Source organism: Macaca nemestrina, chromosome 8 (assembly GCF_043159975.1).
Source record: "Macaca nemestrina isolate mMacNem1 chromosome 8, mMacNem.hap1, whole genome shotgun sequence".
Taxonomy (NCBI): Eukaryota; Metazoa; Chordata; class Mammalia; order Primates; family Cercopithecidae; genus Macaca; species Macaca nemestrina.
Window position 1 is genome coordinate 88,240,300 of NC_092132.1, and position 19,443 is coordinate 88,259,742.

The following is a 19,443-nucleotide window of genomic DNA, read 5'->3' on the forward strand; positions in this document are numbered from 1 at the left end:
CTTACTGCTGCAAGAATTACCATAATCAAAAAATCAAAACATAGTAAATATTGGCATGGATGTGGTGATAAGGGAAAATGTTTACACTGCTGGTGGGAATGTAAACTAGTACAGCCTCTATGGAAAACAGTTTGGAGATTCCTTAAAGAACTAAAAGTAAAACTACCATTTGATTCAGCAATCCCACTACTGGGTGAGGTAGAAGAAGTCATTATATGAAAAAGATACTTGTGCATGCATGTTTATAGTAGCATAATTCACATATGGAAACAGCCAAAAGGCTCATCAATCAAAAAGTGGATAAAGAAATTGTGAATGTATAATGGAATACTACTCAGTCATAAAAATGAATGAAATAATGGCATTCGCAGTGACCTGGATGGGACTGGAGACCATTATTCTAAGTGAAGTAACTCAGAAACAGAAAACCAAACATTGTATGTTCTCACTGATATGTGGGAGCTAAGCTATGAGGATGCAAAGGCATAAGAATGATACAATGAACTTTGGGGACCCAAGAGCGGGAGGGTGTGAGGGATAAAAGACTACACACTGGGTACAGTGTATAGTGTGGTGGGTGATGGGTGCACCAAAATCTCAGAAATCACCACTGAAGAACTCATTAGTGTAACCAAGCACCACTTGTTCCCCCAAAACCTATTGAAATTTTTTTAAAAGATGCATTGTTAGATTATTTAATTGAAGTTTTTCCACTTTTGTGATGTTGGCACTTACAGCTATAAACTTTCTACTTAGTACTGCTTTTGCTGTATCCCATAAGCTTTGGTCTGTTGTGTTTCCATTATCATTTGTTTCAATAAATTTTTCAGTTTCCTTCTTAATTTTTTCACTGACCCACTGGTCATTCAAGAGCATATTGTTTAATTTCCATGTATGTGTATAAGTTCCAAAATTCATCTTGTTATTAATTTCCAGTTTTATTCCACTGTGGTCAGAGAAGATGCTTGGTATCCATTTTTAATAATGTTTTAAGACTTTTTACGTGACCTAATATATGGTCTATCCTTGAGAATGATCCATGCATTGAGAAAAAGAATGCATATTTTGCAGCTTTTGAATGAAATGTTCTATAAATATCTATTAGATCCATTTGATGTAGAGTGCAGATTAAATCTGACATTTCTTTGTTGATTTTCTGTCTGGAAGATCTGTCCAATGCTGAAAGTAGGGTGTTGAAGTCTCCAGCTATTATGGTATTGGGACCTATCTCTACTGTTAGCTCTAATAATATCTTTTTTTATATATCTGGGTGTTCCTGTGTTGGGTGCAGATATATTTAAAATTGTTATATCCTCTTGCTGAATTGACCCCTTTTTCATTATACAGTGACCTTCTTTATCTCTTCTTATAGTTTTTGTCTTGAAATCTATTTTGTCTAATGTAAGTATAGTGACTCCTGCTCTTTCCAGTCAAAACTAGAAGGAGAGTGTCATGAAGAATTTCAAAGTATTGTGATGGAGACTGGGAGAAAATGTATGATTAATAAATACGGGGAGGGGCTTGGCCTTAAGCCAGGAGACTTGAGTTGTATCTGATGAGTGATAGGAATATACAAAATAAAGAATATAAGAAAGCTTTATTTAGAAAGGTGCATACAATGGCCTGGATGACCCAGAAGAGAAAGTTTAGCTAAAATACTGTTGTGGGCTCAGCAGCTTCTAGCTTGAAACCATGTCTTTCATACTTAACCTGTATAACCTCTGCATAGAACCTGGAGTAACATGCAAATGGATAAATATTTACTGAGTGAGAAAATTGGATAAAGAGAGGTAGACTTAAATGATAGCCATTGAAAAAGAACAATTTCATGGTGGGAAATCAGTTGAAGTTTGCAGAAGCCTCGATAAGGGTTAGGAAGTTTGGAGAAGTCACATAAGGCTATATGTTTGAAGCTTTGAAATTGCAAATCAGGAAAAACATGAGCCATTGAATAAACGAGTGAAATGGCTGTATGAATAGGTAAAGGTAATGCTACCTGCTGTAATGAAAACTCCCAGAACTCAAAAATATAACAATAAAAATTTAAGTGTCAATGAATGTTAACAAAATAACATCCAATAAGGATTGTATGGGGAGGGGCAGTTAGGAAATGCCCATTTCCCATGAAGCTATCCAGTGACTCAGACTGACAGAGATTCTTCTATCTTTCACATGTGGCTACCAAGATCATCCTCAGCCTCCATGCGGCAGAGATCAAGAATCATGTGGGAGGTCTGATTGGCCATGCATGTACCACTAACATTCTACTGTTTTATCTAACATCTGCAAAAGAGATTGGCAAGGGGAATCTAGCTGAGTGGCCGGGAGGAAAAGGAAATGGTTTGTGAAACAGCCCATTCTTCTCTGTCAGGCTGGCTAAACAGGCCAGCAGATTTTCCCTACAAGGAATGCTAACAGGAGTTCTTCAGGCTGAAATGAAAGAACACCAGCAGGAACTCAAAGCCATTAGACGAAATAAAGAACACTGGTAAAAGTAACTGCATATAAGAGCCACTATTATTGCACTTTCGGTTTGCACTTTTTTCCTAAATGATTAAAAGGGCAAATGCATAAAACAATAATTATAAATCCGTGTTAATGAGTACTAATGAGTACCTAATATATAATGAAGTAATCTGTGACAATAACAATATAGAGGGGAGGAAAGAAAATGGGGCTGGGCACGGTGGCTTATCCCTGTAATCCCAGCACTTTGGGAGGCCAAGGTGGAAGGATCACGAACAGCCTGGCCAACATGGTGAAACCACATCTCTACTAAAAATACAAAACTTAGCCAGGGGTGATGGCGGGCGCCTATAATCCCAGCTACTTGGGAGGCTGAGGCAGGAGAATCACTTGAACCCAGGAGGCAGAGGTTGCAATGAACTGAGATTGTGCCACTGCATTCTAGCCTGGCTGACAGAACAAGACTCTGTCAAAAAAAAAAAAAAAAAAAAAAAAAAAAAAAAGACGAAGAAGGAAGGAAGGAAGGAAAGAAGGGAGGGAAGGAAATGGACAGAAGAAGAATGTTTCTATACTATTGAAACTAAGTTGGTTATAAATTGGTTTACTATTAAAACTAGGTTGTTACAAGTTTTGTTACTTATGAAGCAGAAGTTGGCAGAATGAACAAAAAAAGATCCATCTACATTACTGTTTACAAAAGAGTCATTTCAAATACAAAAACATGAAAATTTTGAATGTAAACAATGGACAAATATATTTCATGCAAATGGCATCCAAAAGAGAGCTGGGTGGCTAAATTACTATCATATAAAATAGAATTCAAATCAAAAAGTTTACAAGAGTCAAATAAAGACATTATATATTGATAAAAGGTGCCCTACGTCAAGAAAATATAACAATTATATATGCATCTAATGACAACACCCCCTAAACATATGAAATGAAAATTGACAAAATTGAAGGGATAGTTTTACAGTAATATCTAGAGACTTCATTCCTCCATTTTCAATAGTGAATAGAATAAGCAGACAGAAGACTAATAAGGGTACAGGACTTAAACAACACAATAGACCAATTGTGTCTAAAACTCAGGAGAGCACTTCACTCAACAGTAGCAGAGTATACGTTTTTCTGAAATGCACATGGAACATTCTTTAAGATAGGTCATATGTTAGTCCCGAAAACAACTAAATAAATTTAAAAAGATTGAAATCATACGAAGTTTTTTTCTGACTACTGTGCAATGAAACTACCATTAATAACAGAAAGAAAACTTTTGAAAAACTTACAAATATGTGGAAATTCAAAAACACACTCTTAAACAACATTAGATCAGAGAAGAAATCACAACGGAAATGAGAAATAAATTAAGGTAAAAACAAACCATAAACCACCAAAACCTACTCAAGAAGAAATAGGGAATATGAATAGACCTAAAATAAACAAAGAGATTTAATCAGTGACCAAAAACCTCCTAACAAAGAAAAACCCAAGACCAGAAGGTTTTATTGGTGAATTGTGCCAAACAATTAAAGAAGAGTTAACACCAATCCTCAAACATTTTCAAAAATAGAAGAGGAGAAAACACATCCTAACTCCTTCTATGAAAATAGCACTATCCTAAGACAGACAAAGCCTCAACAAGAAAACTACAGACCATTATTCTTCTGAATATAGATGCAAAAGTCCTCAAAATAATAAACTGAATTCACAGAATATTAAAAGGATTATACACTATGACCAATTGGGATTTTTCCCAATAATAAAAGGAAGGTTCAACACATGAAATCGATCAATTTAATATACTACATTTATAAAATAGAGGAAAAACCCACATGACCATCTCAACTGATACAGAAAAAGCACTTAACAAACTCTAACATTCCTTCACCATAAAAATAATCAATATACTAGGAATATAAGGGAACTTTCTCAACATGATATGGCCATATGAAAAACTCAGTTTTCATACTCAGTGGTGAAAGACTGAAAGCTTTTCACCTAAGATCAAGACAAGACAAGGATGCCCACTTTCACCATTCTACTTAACACAATACTTGAAGTTGCAGTGAGAGCAAATATGCAGGAAAGAGAAGTAAAAATATCCAAATTGGAAGTCAATCTTATATGTAAAAAACTGCAAAGAATACACACATACACACATACATACACACAAAGCTGTCAAAACCAATAAATGAACTCATAAAATTTCAAGATATTAAATCATTACACAACTAATTTAGTTGGATTCCTATATACAATAAATTGAAAGGAGATAAAAAAGATTGCATTCACAATAACCTAATAAAAGTAAAATACTAAGGAATACATTTAACAAAGAAGACATAACAATTGTATACTGAAAACTATAAACTATTGTTGAGAGATATTAAAGAAAGCCTAAATAATTAGAAGACTGAAACCTGATTCATGAATCAGAATCATATATCATGATTTTGTTCATATATCTGAAAAGGGGTTAATATCCAGAATATATATAAACTCCTACAGCTTAATAATGTGAAGATGACAATATTATTCAAATAATTGACAGATTTAATGCAATCCCTGTCTAAATTCCAACAGCATTTTTTACAGAAATAAAGAAACCCATTCTAAAATTTATATAGAATTTCAAGGGACCCTGAACAGCTAAAACAATTTTGTAATAGAACAAAATTGGAAGTCTCAAATTTTCTGGTTTCGAAACTTAATATAAAGCTATAACTTAAAAAAGCAATGTGGTACTGGCATAGGGATAGACCCATAAACCAATGGAATAGAATTGAAGGCCCAGAAATAAACCCTCAAATCCATGGCCAATTGATTTGTGACAATGATACCAAGATCCTACAGAACAGTTTTTTCAATAAATGGTGCTGAGACAACTGGATCTTTACATGCAAGAAAATAAAGTTGGACTCTTACGTTATACCATACACAGATATTAATTCAATGTGGATCAGAGACCTATATTTGAGAGCACAAATTATAAACTCAGAAGAAAACTGGGGCAAATCTTCATGACCATGGATTTAGCAATGTTTTTAAAATATGATATTAAAAACACAGGCAACAACAACAAAAAAGATACATTGAATTTCATCAAAATTAAAAATTTTTGTCTATGGAAGGACACTTTAAAGATAATGAAGTACAATCCACACAATGTGAGAAAATAATTGCATGTCACATATCTGATAAGGGGTTAATATCCAAAATACATATGAACTCCTATAAGTCAACCACAAAATACATAAAAGTAAAAAAAAAAAGGGCAAATAACTTGGTACAAATGGCTAGTGAGCACATTGAAGAATGCTCAAAATCATTAGTCATTAGGAAAATGAAAATCAAAAACACAATAAGGTGTCACTTCATACCAACTAGTGTGGTTATAATAAAAACCATAGAAAGAACTACTGTTGGTGAGGATGTGGAGAACTTGGAACCTTTGTATATTGCTGGTAAGAAATCGAAATGGTGTGGCCACTGTGGAAGACAATTTGCTGGTTTCTAAAACTGTTAAATATAGATTTACTATATAAGCCAATAATCCACTCCTTGATACATACTCAACAAAATTGTAAACAAGGAATCAAGCAGTTACTTGTATGCCAGTGTTCCTAAAGGGATTATTCACAATAGCCAAAAGGTAGAAATATCACATGTCCATCAACAGATAAATGAATAACCAAAGTGCACTCTTCGGCAATAAAAATAATGAAGTTCTGACATATGCAAAAATATGGATGAACTCTGAAAAATTATGCTGAATGAAATGAGCCAGATGCAAAATGACAAATATTATATGACTCCATTTATATTAAATACCTAGAATAGGCAAATTCATGAGAAAGAAATTAGATCAGAAGTTGCTAGGGGCTGAAGAAAAGGGAAAATGGGGAGTCGGTGGGTGGAGAATTTTTGTTTGAGACAATGAAAATATTCTGTAAATAGAAGGTGGCAATAGTTGTATAACATTGTAAGCATTCTTAGTGTCACTGAATTGTACTCTAAAAAATTGTTAAAATGATAAATTTTATATATATTTTGCCACAAGTTTTTTTAAAAAGACTCACAAAATGCAAACTTGTATTTTTTTATTATTCAATTCAACAATCACAAATGTTTCTAACACTAAGTCATTATGGATCAGTGACCATTATGGATCAGTTAGTGACAGTTCACTAACCAGCATCATTTTTGGGACCACTTTGAGTAGCACTGATCTGGAACAAGATATTTCACCTCAATAAGCCTCAGTTTCCTCACATATAAATAAGAAATATACTATTTACCTCCTCTGGTTTTTATGGAATTAGATAATGCATGGAAATGACTCAGTCTTGTGCCTGGTACTATGATCATTAGCTCTTATTTGATGATGTTTGTGCCTACTTGTATGTTGCATTCTAAGTTTTAGGGGACTGATATATATTTTTGCTGATTTTTAAGATTTGTAGGCTCAAAAACTGCTTCAGCCATTCTTTTTAATGTCTGTACTGTACCCTGCATTTTATAGTACATGCTATACTGCATGGCATTTATTTTATATACATATATATGTGTGTGTATATATATATACACACAGATTACACATTTATTGAAAGCAAGGATTGTGCTTCCCCATGGGTAATTACCAATGCTCAGCAAAGTTTCTGCCATGGAATAGCTCTCAATGAATGCTTAATAGACACAGTTCATGAGCCCCACCTCCTCATCTGCACTCAACAGTACCAAAAGCAATCTTCTACTCTGAAGAGGCCCCCAAATACACATGGCTAACCATAACCTCGATTTAGGATGGTTGTCATGTTTCTACAACTGTTTGGTAGCTAAAGTGTGGCATTAAAGATTTATAGAATCTTTAATAGTCATATAGAATTTGAGTCATCCAGTAAAAAATGCCTGGTAGCATATTACATTGAAGCTCCTTTCATTCCCATTACCAAATAGCTGAGAACATTAACCACCTATGCTTAACTTCCCACCACAGTAAGCATGGCACAGCCTTCTACATGTCTCCTGAAGATTACTACGGACAATAGCAAAGTCAAACCAAGCAATACCACTGCTTGGTTTGGAAGTTGCTTATTCGTGGAGCCTGAAGACTAAAACTGAATTCCGCCAAAAAAAAGATTTTGTCTGCCCCCACTCACATTCCAAACTTGTGCCTCACAGAAATATAAAATAAATGCACCAATAATAATAAATCACACACAGAGCCTAGAAAAATTTGTTTCAGGGAATATAGATAATGCAGGTAGGATTAAATTCAACAAAGTTAATTTGCATATATAGAATATTGACAGAAGTGAATGATTCATGAAATCAAATATGGCAAATTATTAATATTTAGTGAAAAACGAAATTAGTTGTCCTTGAAACAAATCAGTAAAACTCTTCTTTTAATCCTCCAGTGGAAGATAGATAAGGCTAGTTGTCACCTTTTAAAAACTTTAAACATTTGGAAATCAGAAAGAAAAAAACAAATTTCCTCTTTGTTTATTTGTTTGTTTGTTTGTTTGTTTTTTGAGATGGAGTCTTGCTCTGTCACCCAACCTGGAGTGCAATGGTGCAATCTCGGCTCACTGCAACTTCCGCCTCCTGAATAGCTGGGATTACAGGCACATGCCATCATGCCTGGCTAATTTTTGCATTTTTAATGAGACGAATTGGTCAGGCTGGTCTCAACTCCTGACCTCGTGATCCAACCGCCTCGGCCTCCGAAAGTGCTGGGATTACAGGCGTGAGCCACTGCAATTTTTTACCGACAAGTATTATTTAAATATAAAGGAGAAAATTATTTAGCGGGTTTCCAATAGTATCTTCATCAAAGTGAGGCTGTAGAAAATTTTAGCTGGATGTAATAATTTTCAAAAACTGAGAATAGAAGTCTTTACGCCTTCTGCATACAAGTGCCATGCAAACATCCCACCCAATAGCTAGTTGGGGAAAGGAATTAATTGACTCTGCCTTAACTGTTAACAGTTCTTATTTACCCTTCTCCTACCAGCGGACTTTTCAGCCATTCCCAAGTAATCTCTTTCTGGCTGAGTATACCAGTGGCTAAAGAGAAAGTTTTGAGTCACATAAATGAAACAACATGAGGGATATGCATTACTCCACTTACTCTTTAACTCATATTAAACATCGGACTTTTATGGGATATGAGTCTCCTTTGCAAAGAGGTCTTTATTTTGTGTCAACATATATTTTAACTCAAAGAAATGTTATAATTGCTTCATTCTGATGATTCCTAAGACACACACACACACACACACACACACACACACACATGCACACACAAAGAAAACTGACACCATTTTCTTTCCTCACCTTTCTTTACTGGTTTCTCCAAATATTTAATATTTAGTCATAACTTACTTTCCCTATAACATGATTCATTTTTCTAGATACTGTACCCAGAGGCAATTAAATATAAAATAATACTGTAAAATATCTAATACAAATATTGCCTCAAAATTCTGAGTCTACAAATATTCCGGGCATAGCTCGACAAAGAATCTGAAAAAGAACTTATTTTTAATGTAAAACATCAAATAGTTCAACCAAATATATTAAAGCTACAAATAGTGTATAGAACCTTAAATATTTCAGCTGTGTCTGGCATTCTTTTTCTGCTATAGGAAAAGAAAAAGAAAAACGTGTTTTCTTAGTCTTTGCTAAGGTTATTAATTTCACATCAGTGTATCAATGATGTTTTATTTTTTTATCCCCAAAATAGGCTTTATTTTCCACATTTTTTCTATAATTTTTCCACAAAGCCATATCAAATGAAAACAATACAATTCTTAACATAGGGAAGTGCTGTTCTTCAGTTAATGTAAGATACGAATAAAATAAATTTTATGAAACTTTTATTATTAATTACTAATAGTGAGATTGTTATGCAAGTGATAAGTCAATATAAGTCACCTAGTTTCTAATCCTAGGTGATCTTCAAAGATTGGTTTCCAGACCAGCAGCCTCAGCATCACCTAGAAACTTGTCAGAAAAGCAAATTACTGCCCAGACCTACTAAATTAGAACTTCTGGGAATAAGGCAGGATTCTACGTTTTAATAACTTTCCCAGTGATTTTGATATAAGGTAAAATTTGAAAACAACTGCTTCTAATATCACAAGCATAGAAATTCTCAAACCTTTCTTTAGACTGAAAACATCACATGGGAAATTATCTGGTTTTGTCATATAGAACTCACATTTCTTCTTATTTTGTGTGGTCAATTACAGTTATTAACCACAGTAGAATTTTGTGCTTAGTATTTAATTTTGGAGTACACTGAAGCAGGAATTTTAACTAACATCAGGTGACAAAGGAAAGGTTATTTTTCTTTTTCTTTTTTTTTTTTTTTTTTTGAGACGGAGTCTTGCTCTGTCACCCAGGCTGGAGTGCAGTGGCCGGATCTCAGCTCACTGCAAGCTCCGCCTCCCGGGTTTACGCCATTCTCCTGCCTCAGCCTCCCGAGTAGCTGGGACTACAGGCGCCCGCCACCTCGCCCGGCTATTTTTTTGTATTTTTTAGTAGAGACGGGGTTTCACCGTGTTAGCCGGGATCGTCTCTCGATCTCCTGACCTCGTGATCCGCCCATCTCGGCCTCCCAAAGTGCTGGGATTACAGGCTTGAGCCACCGCGCCCGGCCTATTTTTCTTTTAAACTCCCGTGATAGTAAATCCCAGAGAAAGACACATTTTGATGGCTAAAAAAATCATGAGTTTTTACTAAAAGGCATCACCTTGTCTTGAATAATATGGGAATTTCAAATCATAAATATTTAATATTTTTATTCAGTTGCCTATCTCTTTCTGCCTAACTTCTTGCCTCTGAAGGTAGGAGAGAATATACCTCATAAAACCCAGTGTTAATGATGGTTAATGCTCTCTGATGATTGATTGATGCACTTAGCTTGAAAAGTCTGTAATCTTGCACATATTGCTACAGAGAGATTGAATTTAATATGATAATGTTTTTGTTTTGTTTTTGAACATGCTAGTACTTTCTTTAAGGAGAATAAAACAATTAACCGTAACCAACTATTTAAAAAATTGTCCGTCTAATCTGATTTGAGACTTGTTATTTATTTTTTAAACTATGTTTTAGCATACTGTTTTCATCAACTAACTGGATTCTTTTATAAATTTGAGACTTCTAGGGCTTACTCTTTTTTTTTTATTTTTATTATTATACTTTAAGTTCTAGGGTACATGTGCATAATGTGCAGGTTTGTTACATATGTATACTTGTGCCATGTTGGTGTGCTGCACCCATCAACTCCTCAGCACCCATCAACTCATCATTTACATCAGGTATAACTCCCAGTGCAATCCCTCCCCCCTCCCCCCTCCCCATGATAGGCCCCAGTGTGTGATGTTCCCCTTCCCAAGTCCAAGTGATCTCATTGTTCAGTTCCCACCTATGAGTGAGAACATGCAGTGTTTGGTTTTCTGTTCTTGTGATAGTTTGCTAAGAATGATGGTTTCCAGCTGCATCCATGTCCCTACAAAGGACACAAACTCATCCTTTTTTATAGTATTCCATGGTGTATATGTGCCACATTTTCTTAATTCAGTCTGCCACTGATGGACATTTGGGTTGATTCCAAGTCTTTGCTATTGTGAATAGTGCTGCAATAAACATACGTGTGCATGTGTCTTTATAGCAGCATGATTTATAATCCTTTGGGTATATACCCAGTAACGGGATGGCTGGGTCATATGGTACATCTAGTTCTAGATCCTTGAGGAATCGCCATACTGTTTTCCATAATGGTTGAACTAGTTTACAATCCCACCAACAGTGTAAAAGTGTTCCTATTTCTCCACATCCTCTCCAGCACCTATTGTTTCCTGACTTTTTAATGATTGCCATTCTAACTGGTGTGAGATGGTATCTCATTGTGGTTTTGATTTGCATTTCTCTGATGGCCAGTGATGATGAGCATTTTTTCATGTGTCTGTTGGCTGTAGGAATGTCTTCTTTTGAGAAATGTCTGTTCATATCCTTTGCCCACTTTTTGATGGGGTTGTTTGTTTTTTTCTTGTAAATTTGTTTGAGTTCTTTGTAGGTTCTGGATATTAGCCCTTTGTCAGATGAGTAGATTGCAAAAATTTTCTCCCATTCTGTAGGTTGCCTGTTCACTCTGATGGTAGTTTCTTTTGCTGTGCAGAAGCTCTTTAGTTTAATGAGATCCCATTTGTCAATTTTGGCTTTTGCTGCCGTTGCTTTTGGTGTTTTAGACATGAAGTCTTTGCCCATGCCTATGTCCTGAATGGTACTACCTAGGTTTTCTTCTAGGGTTTTTATGGTATTAGGTCTAACGTTTAAGTCTCTAATCCATCTTGAATTAATTTTCGTATAAGGAGTAAGGAAAGGATCCAGGGAATCATTTCCCCGTTTCTTGTTTCTCTCAGGTTTGTCAAAGATCAGATGGCTGTAGATGTGTGGTATTATTTCTGAGGACTCTGTTCTGTTCCATTGGTCTATATCTCTGTTTTGGTACCAGTACCATGCTGTTTTGGTTACTGTAGCCTTGTAGTATAGTTTGAAGTCAGGTAGTGTGATGCCTCCAGCTTTGTTCTTTTGACTTAGGATTGTCTTGGCAATGCGGGGTCTTTTTTGGTTCCATATGAACGTTAAAGCAGTTTTTTCCAATTCTGTGAAGAAAGTCATTGGTAGTTTAATGGGGATGGCATTGAATCTATAAATTACCTTGGGCAGTATGGCCATTTTCACAACATTGATTCTTCCTATCCATGAGCATGGTATGTTCTTCCATTTGTTTGTGTCCTCTGATTTCACTGAGCAGTGGTTTGTCGTTCTCCTTGAAGAGGTCCTTTACATCCCTTGTAAGTTGGATTCCTAGGTATTTTATTCTCTTTGAAGCAATTGTGAATGGAAGTTCATTCATGATTTGGCTCTCTGTTTGTCTGTTACTGGTGTATAAGAATGCTTGTGATTTTTGCACATTAATTTTGTATCCTGAGACTTTGCTGAAGTTGCTTATCAGCTTAAGGAGATTTTGGGCTGAGACAATGGGGTTTTCTAAATATGCAATCATATCATCTGCAAACAGGGACAATTTGACTTCTTCTTTTCCAAACTGAATACCCTTGATTTCTTTCTCTTGCCTGATTGCCCTAGCCAGAACATCCAACACTATGTTGAATAGGAGTGGTGAGAGAGGGCATCCCTGTCTTGTGCCAGTTTTCAAAGGGAATTTTTCCAGTTTTTGCCCATTCAGTATGATATTGGCTGTGGGTTTGTCATAAATAGCTCTTATTATTTTGAGATATGTTCCATCAATACCGAATTTATTGAGAGTTTTTAGCATGAAGGGCTGTTGAATTTTGTCAAAGGCCTTTTCTGCATCTATTGAGATAATCATGTGGTTCTTGTCTTTGGTTCTGTTTATATGCTGGATTATGTTTATTGATTTGTGAATGTTGAACCAGCCTTGCATCCCAGGGATGAAGCCCAGTTGATCATAGTGGATAAGCTTTTTGATGTGTTGCTGAATCCAGTTTGTCAGTATTTTATTGAGGATTTTTTCATCGATGTTCATCAGGGATATTGGTCTAAAATTCTCTTTTTTTGTTGTGTCTCTGCCATGCTTTGGTATCAGGATGATGTTGGCCTCATAAAATGAGTTAGGGAGGATTCCCTCTTTTTCTATTGATTGGAATAGTTTCAGAAGGAATGGTACCAGCTCCTCCTTGTACCTCTGGTAGAATTCAGCTGTGAATCCATCTGGTCCTGGACTTTTTTTTTGTGGGTAGGCTATTAATTATTGCCTCAATTTCAGAGCCTGCTATTGGTCTCTTCAGGGAATCAACTTCTTCCTGGTTTAGTCTTGGAAGAGTGTAAGTGTCCAGGAAATTATCCATTTCTTCTAGATTTTCTAGTTTATTTGCATAGAGAATTGTTTATAGTATTCTCTGATGGTAGTTTGTATTTCTGTGGAGTCGGTGGTGATATCTCCTTTATCATTTTTTATTGCATCTATTTGATTCTTCTCTCTTTTCTTCTTCATTAGTCTTGCTAGCGGTCTGCCAATTTTGTTGATCTTTTCAAAAAACCAACTCCTGGATTCATTGATTTTTTGGAGGGTTTTTTGTGTCTCTATCTCCTTCAGTACTGCTCTGATCTTAGTTATTTCTTGCCTTCTGCTAGCTTTCGAATGTGTTTGCTCTTGCTTCTCTAGTTCTTTTAATTGTGATGTTAGAGTGTCAATTTTAGATCTTTCCAGCTTTCTCTTGTGGGCATTTAGTGCTATAAATTTCCCTCTACACACTGCTTTAAATGTGTCCCAGAGATTCTGGTATGTTGTATCTTTGTTCTCATTGGTTTCAAAGAACATCTTTATTTCTGCTTTCATTTCGTTATGTACCCAGTAGTCATTCAGGAGCAGGTTGTTTAATTTCCATATAGTTGAGCAGTTTTGATTGCATTTCTTAGTCCTGAGTTCTAGTTTGATTGCACTGTGGTCTGAGAGACAGTTTGTTATAATTTCTGTTCTTGTACATTTGCTGAGGAGTGCTTTACTTCCAATTATGTGGTCAATTTTGGAATAAGTGCGATGTGGTGCTGAGAAGAATGTATATTCTGTTGATTTGGGGTGGAGAGTTCTATAGATGTCTATTAGGTCTGCTTGCTGCAGAGATGAGTTCAATTCCTGGATATCCTTGTTAACTTTCTGTCTTGTTGATCTGTCTAATGTTGACAGTGGAGTGTTGAAGTCTCCCATTATTATTGTATGGGAGTCTAAGTCTCTTTGTAAGTCTCTAAGGACTTGCTTTATGAATCTGGGTGCTCCTGTATTGGGTGCATATATATTTAGGATAGTTAGCTCTTCCTGTTGAATTGATCCCTTTACCATTATGTAATGGCCTTCTTTGTCTCTTTTGATCTTTGATGGTTTAAAGTCTGTTTTATCAGAGACTAGTATTGCAACCCCTGCTTTTTTTTGTTCTCCATTTGCTTGGTAGATCTTCCTCCATCCCTTTATTTTGAACCTATGTATGTCTCTGCATGTGAGATGGGTCTCCGGAATACAGCAGACTGATGGGTCTTGACTCTTTATCCAGTTTGCCAGTCTGTGTCTTTTAATTGGAGCATTTAGTCCATTTACATTTAAGGTTAATATTGTTATGTGTGAACTTGATCCTGCCATTATGATATTAACTGGTTATTTTGCTCGTTAGTTGATGCAGTTTCTTCCTAGCCTCGATGGTCTTTACATTTTGGCATGTTGTTGCAATGGCTGGTACCGGTTGTTCCTTTCCATGTTTAGTGCTTCCTTCAGGGTCTCTTGTAAGGCAGGCCTGGTGGTGACAAAATCACTAAGCATTTGCTTATCTGTAAAGGATTTTATTTCTCCTTCACTTATGAAACTTAGTTTGGCTGGATATGAAATTCTGGGTTGAAAATTCTTTTCTTTAAGAATGTTGAATATTGGCCCCCACTCTCTTCTGGCTTGGAGAGTTTCTGCCGAGAGATCTGCTGTTAGTCTGATGGGTTTCCCTTTGTGGGTAACCCAACCTTTCTCTCTGGCTGCCCTTAAGATTTTTTCCTTCATTTCAACTTTGGTGAATCTGGCAATGATGTGTCTTGGAGTTGCTCTTCTCGAGGAGTATCTTTGTGGCGTTCTCTGTATTTCCTGGATTTGAATGTTGGCCTGCCCTACTAGGTTGGGGAAGTTCTCCTGGATGATATCCTGAAGAGTGTTTTCCAACTTGGTTCCATTTTCCCCCTCACTTTCAGGCACCCCAATCAGACGTAGATTTGGTCTTTTTACATAATCCCATACTTCTTGCAGGCTTTGTTCATTTCTTTTTCTTCTTTTTTCTTTTGGTTTCTCTACTCGCTTCATTTCATTCATTTGATCCTCAATCGCTGATACTCTTTCTTCCAGTTGATCGAGTCGGTTACTGAAGCTTGTGCATTTGTCACGTATTTCTCGTGTCATGGTTTTCATCTCTGTGATTTCGTTTATGACCTTCTCTGCATTAATTACTCTAGCCATCAATTCTTCCACTCTTTTTTCAAGATTTTTAGTTTCTTTGTGCTGGGTACGTAATTCCTCCTTTAGCTCTGAGAAGTTTGATGGACTGAAGCCTTCTTCTCTCATCTCGTCAAAGTCATTCTCCGTCCAGCTTTGATCCGTTGCTGGCGATGAGCTGCGCTCCTTTGCAGGGGGAGATGCGCTCTTATTTTTTGAATTTCCTGCTTTTCTGCCCTGCTTTTTCCCCATCTTTGTGGTTTTATCTGCCTCTGGTCTTTGATGATGGTGACGGACTGATGGGGTTTTGGTGTAGGTGTCCTTCCTGTTTGATAGTTTTCCTTCTAACAGTCAGGACCCTCAGCTGTAGGTCTGTTGGAGATTGCTTGAGGTCCACTCCAGACCCTGTTTGCCTGGGTATCAGCAGCAGAGGCTGCAGAAGATAGAATATTGCTGAACAGCAAGTGTACCTCTCTGATTCTTACTTTGGAAGCTTCCTCTCAGGGGTGTACTCCACCCTGTGAGGTGTGGGGGGTCAGACTGCCCCTAGTGGGGGATGTCTCCCAGTTAGGCTACTCAGGGGTCAGGGACCCACTTGAGCAGGCAGTCTGTCCCTTCTCAGATCTCAACCTCCATGTTGGGAGATCCATTGCTCTCTTCAAAGCTCTCAGACAGAGTCGTTTGCGTCTGCAGAGGTTTCTGCTGCTTTGTTGTTGTTGTTGTTGTTGTTGTTGTTGTTTAGCTGTGCCCTGTCCCCAGAGGTGAAGTCTACTGAGACAGGCAGGTTTCCTTGAGCTGCTGTGAGCTCCACCCAGTTCGAGCTTCCCAGCGGCTTTGTTTACCTACTTAAGCCTCAGCAATGGTGGGCGCCCCTCCCCCAGCCTCGCTGCTGCCTTGTGGTGAGATCGCAGACTGCTGTGCTAGCAGTGAGGGAGGCTCCCTGGGCGTGGGACCCTCCCGGCCAGGTGTGGGATATAATCTCCTGGTGTGCCCGTTTGCTAAAAGCGCAGTATTGGGGTGGGAGTTACCCGATTTTCCAGGTGTTGTGTGTCTCAGTTCCCCTGGCTAGGAAAAGGGATTCCCTTCCCCCTTGCACTTCCCAGGTGAGGCGATGCCTTACCCTGCTTCAGCTCTCGCTGGTCGGGCTGCAGCAGCCGACCAGCACCGATTGTCCGGCACTCCCTAGTGAGATGAACCCAGTACCTCAGTTGAAAATGCAAAAATCACTGGTCTTCTGTGTTGTTCGCGCTGGGAGTTGGAGACTGGAGCTGTTCCTATTCGGCCATCTTGCTCCTCCCCCCTCAATGAAGTTTTAAGAATGTATAGGAGAAACCTCATAAATAGGACCAGAGAATAAAGAATGCTCTCCTGCTTTTCTTTCTTTTTGGTTTGTTTGTTTGTTTGTTTTTTGGAGACAGGGTCTCACTCTATTGTCCAGGCTGGAGTACAGTGGCATGATCTCAGTTCACTGCAACCTCCACCTCCCAGGTTCAAGTGATTCTCCTGCCTCAGCCTCCCTAGTAGCTGTGATTACAGGTGCTCGCCACCAATCCTGGCTAATTTTTGTGTTTTTAGTAGAGACAGGGTTTCATCATGTTGGCCAGGCTAGTCTTGAACTCCTGACCTCAGGTGATCTGCCTGCCTCAGCTTCCCAAAGTGCTGAGATTACAGGTGTGACCCACCACACCTGGCCCCTGTTTGTCAAACCATAACAATCAGACTTTGAGACTTTATCATCACTTCATCTGCTCACTCACCTGGAGACTGAAAGAGAACTGTCCCTCCCATGTCCTTGGTCACCAGTGGCCGCCTGCTGACCCTGGTCACTGACAAGCAGCACTGGGAGGCTGATGGAAACTTTACCCCCAACATGACCGTCTGATACCCCAGCACCCTCCAACTCACACATCCTATTTGTCCAGATGGAAGCATTTTATTAATTGTCTCTTATTTTCTGTACTTTGTGATGTTTTGACATCTTAAAAGTTTTGTTGGCTGCGGAGAGACTGCCCCTCTCAGGGCTTCTGATTCTGACAGAAAGTAAAGGGCTTGGCCTGGAGCATATCAGTTTTGTGTGCAAACCACCCAGTGTGGGGTCCATATCTCCAACCACCTCCTTATCTAACTTTCATATACCAAACCTGCCCTGAGTCCTCCCAGGGCCAGCTATCAGGCAATTACAGACCACCCCTATAGCCCAGAGCCCGCTGGAATTATCCACACTAGCCAGCCCTGAGCTGGGTACACCTCCGCCCTGCCTTGCCTAAACCGCAGGAACCCAATAAAGGCTCTGGCTAGACTTCACCGTCACTCCTGCTTCTGCATCTAAACAAAAACAAACACAAATCTGGCTTTTATTTTTATTTTTATTTTGAGAAGGAGTCTTACTCTGTCGCCCAGACTGGAGTGCAGTGGCACGATCTCGGCTCACTGCAAGCTCCACCTCCCAGGTTCACGCCATTCTCCTGCCTCAGCCTCCCCACTAGCTGGGACTACAGGCACCCGCCACCACACCCGGCTCATTTTTTGTATGTTTAGTAGAGATGGGGTTTCACTATATTAGCCAGGATGGTCTCCCAATCTCCTGAACTCTTGATCTGCCCGCCTCGGCCTCCCAAAGTGCTGGGATTACAGGCGTGAGCCACCGTGCCCCGCCCACCTCTGGCATTTTTATCCATGACCCTGCATGGTGTGGCACGTCCCTTTCTCTTGGGAACTGTAAGTGATAAATTCCCATGTGTCATCAGTCAGTCACCTCCATAAATTAGAATCCTGTGGGTACACATGAGACAAATATCAGAAGGAATTTATATGGAAACATATTATTCGAGACTCTTCAGCTTTAGCATTTTGTTGGGAGATGAGCTACACATGAAAATTAATTAGAAAAGGACAAGTACATCTATAGATTTGTTCAGACAAAAAAAATTAGAGCCTGTTAGCTTTGCTTTGCTTTTGACCTTGAGAAAGCACTTCATTAGCCATCAATGTTATTTCAAGGGGCTTTCTCTAAAACTTGTCTGAGTTGCCAGATCAAATGGCTTTCAAAATGAAGATCTACAGCTTCTCAGTGAAATTACTGTACTAGTCAGCTGTTTAGGATTAGGGTCCATTGAGTGGCTCCTGCACCCTTCCTGATTGAAATGCAACACAGGCCTGGCAGCCTTTCTCTAACCCATCTCAGTAGGAGGCTTTTAAATCCTTTATGCCTCTTTAGGCTTTTTTGTAGGACATAGCAGGCCCTCTGCTAGTAGCAATCGTTGGTCTTATTGTAGTACAGGATGGATCCTTTACCAAACACAGATACTGCCTATCGCAGTGGTTCTTAACCTTTACTGTGCAACAGAATCTTCTAGGAAGCTTTCTGGAAATACTAATGTCTATGTTCCACTGCAAAAGTTCAAACACCAAAACTTTAAAAGTTTCTTTGAATTTATTCTGAAAATTCTAAAGTTCAACCGCAATTGAGAACAATTATGTATATATTATCATTCTCTAGTGCCGAGACCCTGCATGGGCATTACAGAATCTGGAATCCTATCCCATTTAGCTAGATGGATTTCACAAAAGCATGTACATCAATTAGTAGAATATTTTCTGAGAGAAAAAAATATATTCCGAGAACATGTATCCCAAGTTGCTTTGTTCTGCTGATTTGTAAGACACACATACCCACACATATAAAGAAAACTGATGCCATTTTCTTTTCTCACCTTTCTTTACTAGTTCCTACAAATATATAGTATTTACTCTTACATTACTTTCCCTAAAACATGCTTCATTTTTCTACATATCATGCCCAGAGGCAGTTAAATATAAAATGATAATACACTGTAAAATATTTTATAAAATATTGCCTCAAAATTCTGAGACTACAAATATTCTGGGCATACCTGGACACAGAATCTGAAAAAGAGCATGTTTTTAATATCAAGGATCAAGTAGTTCAAATA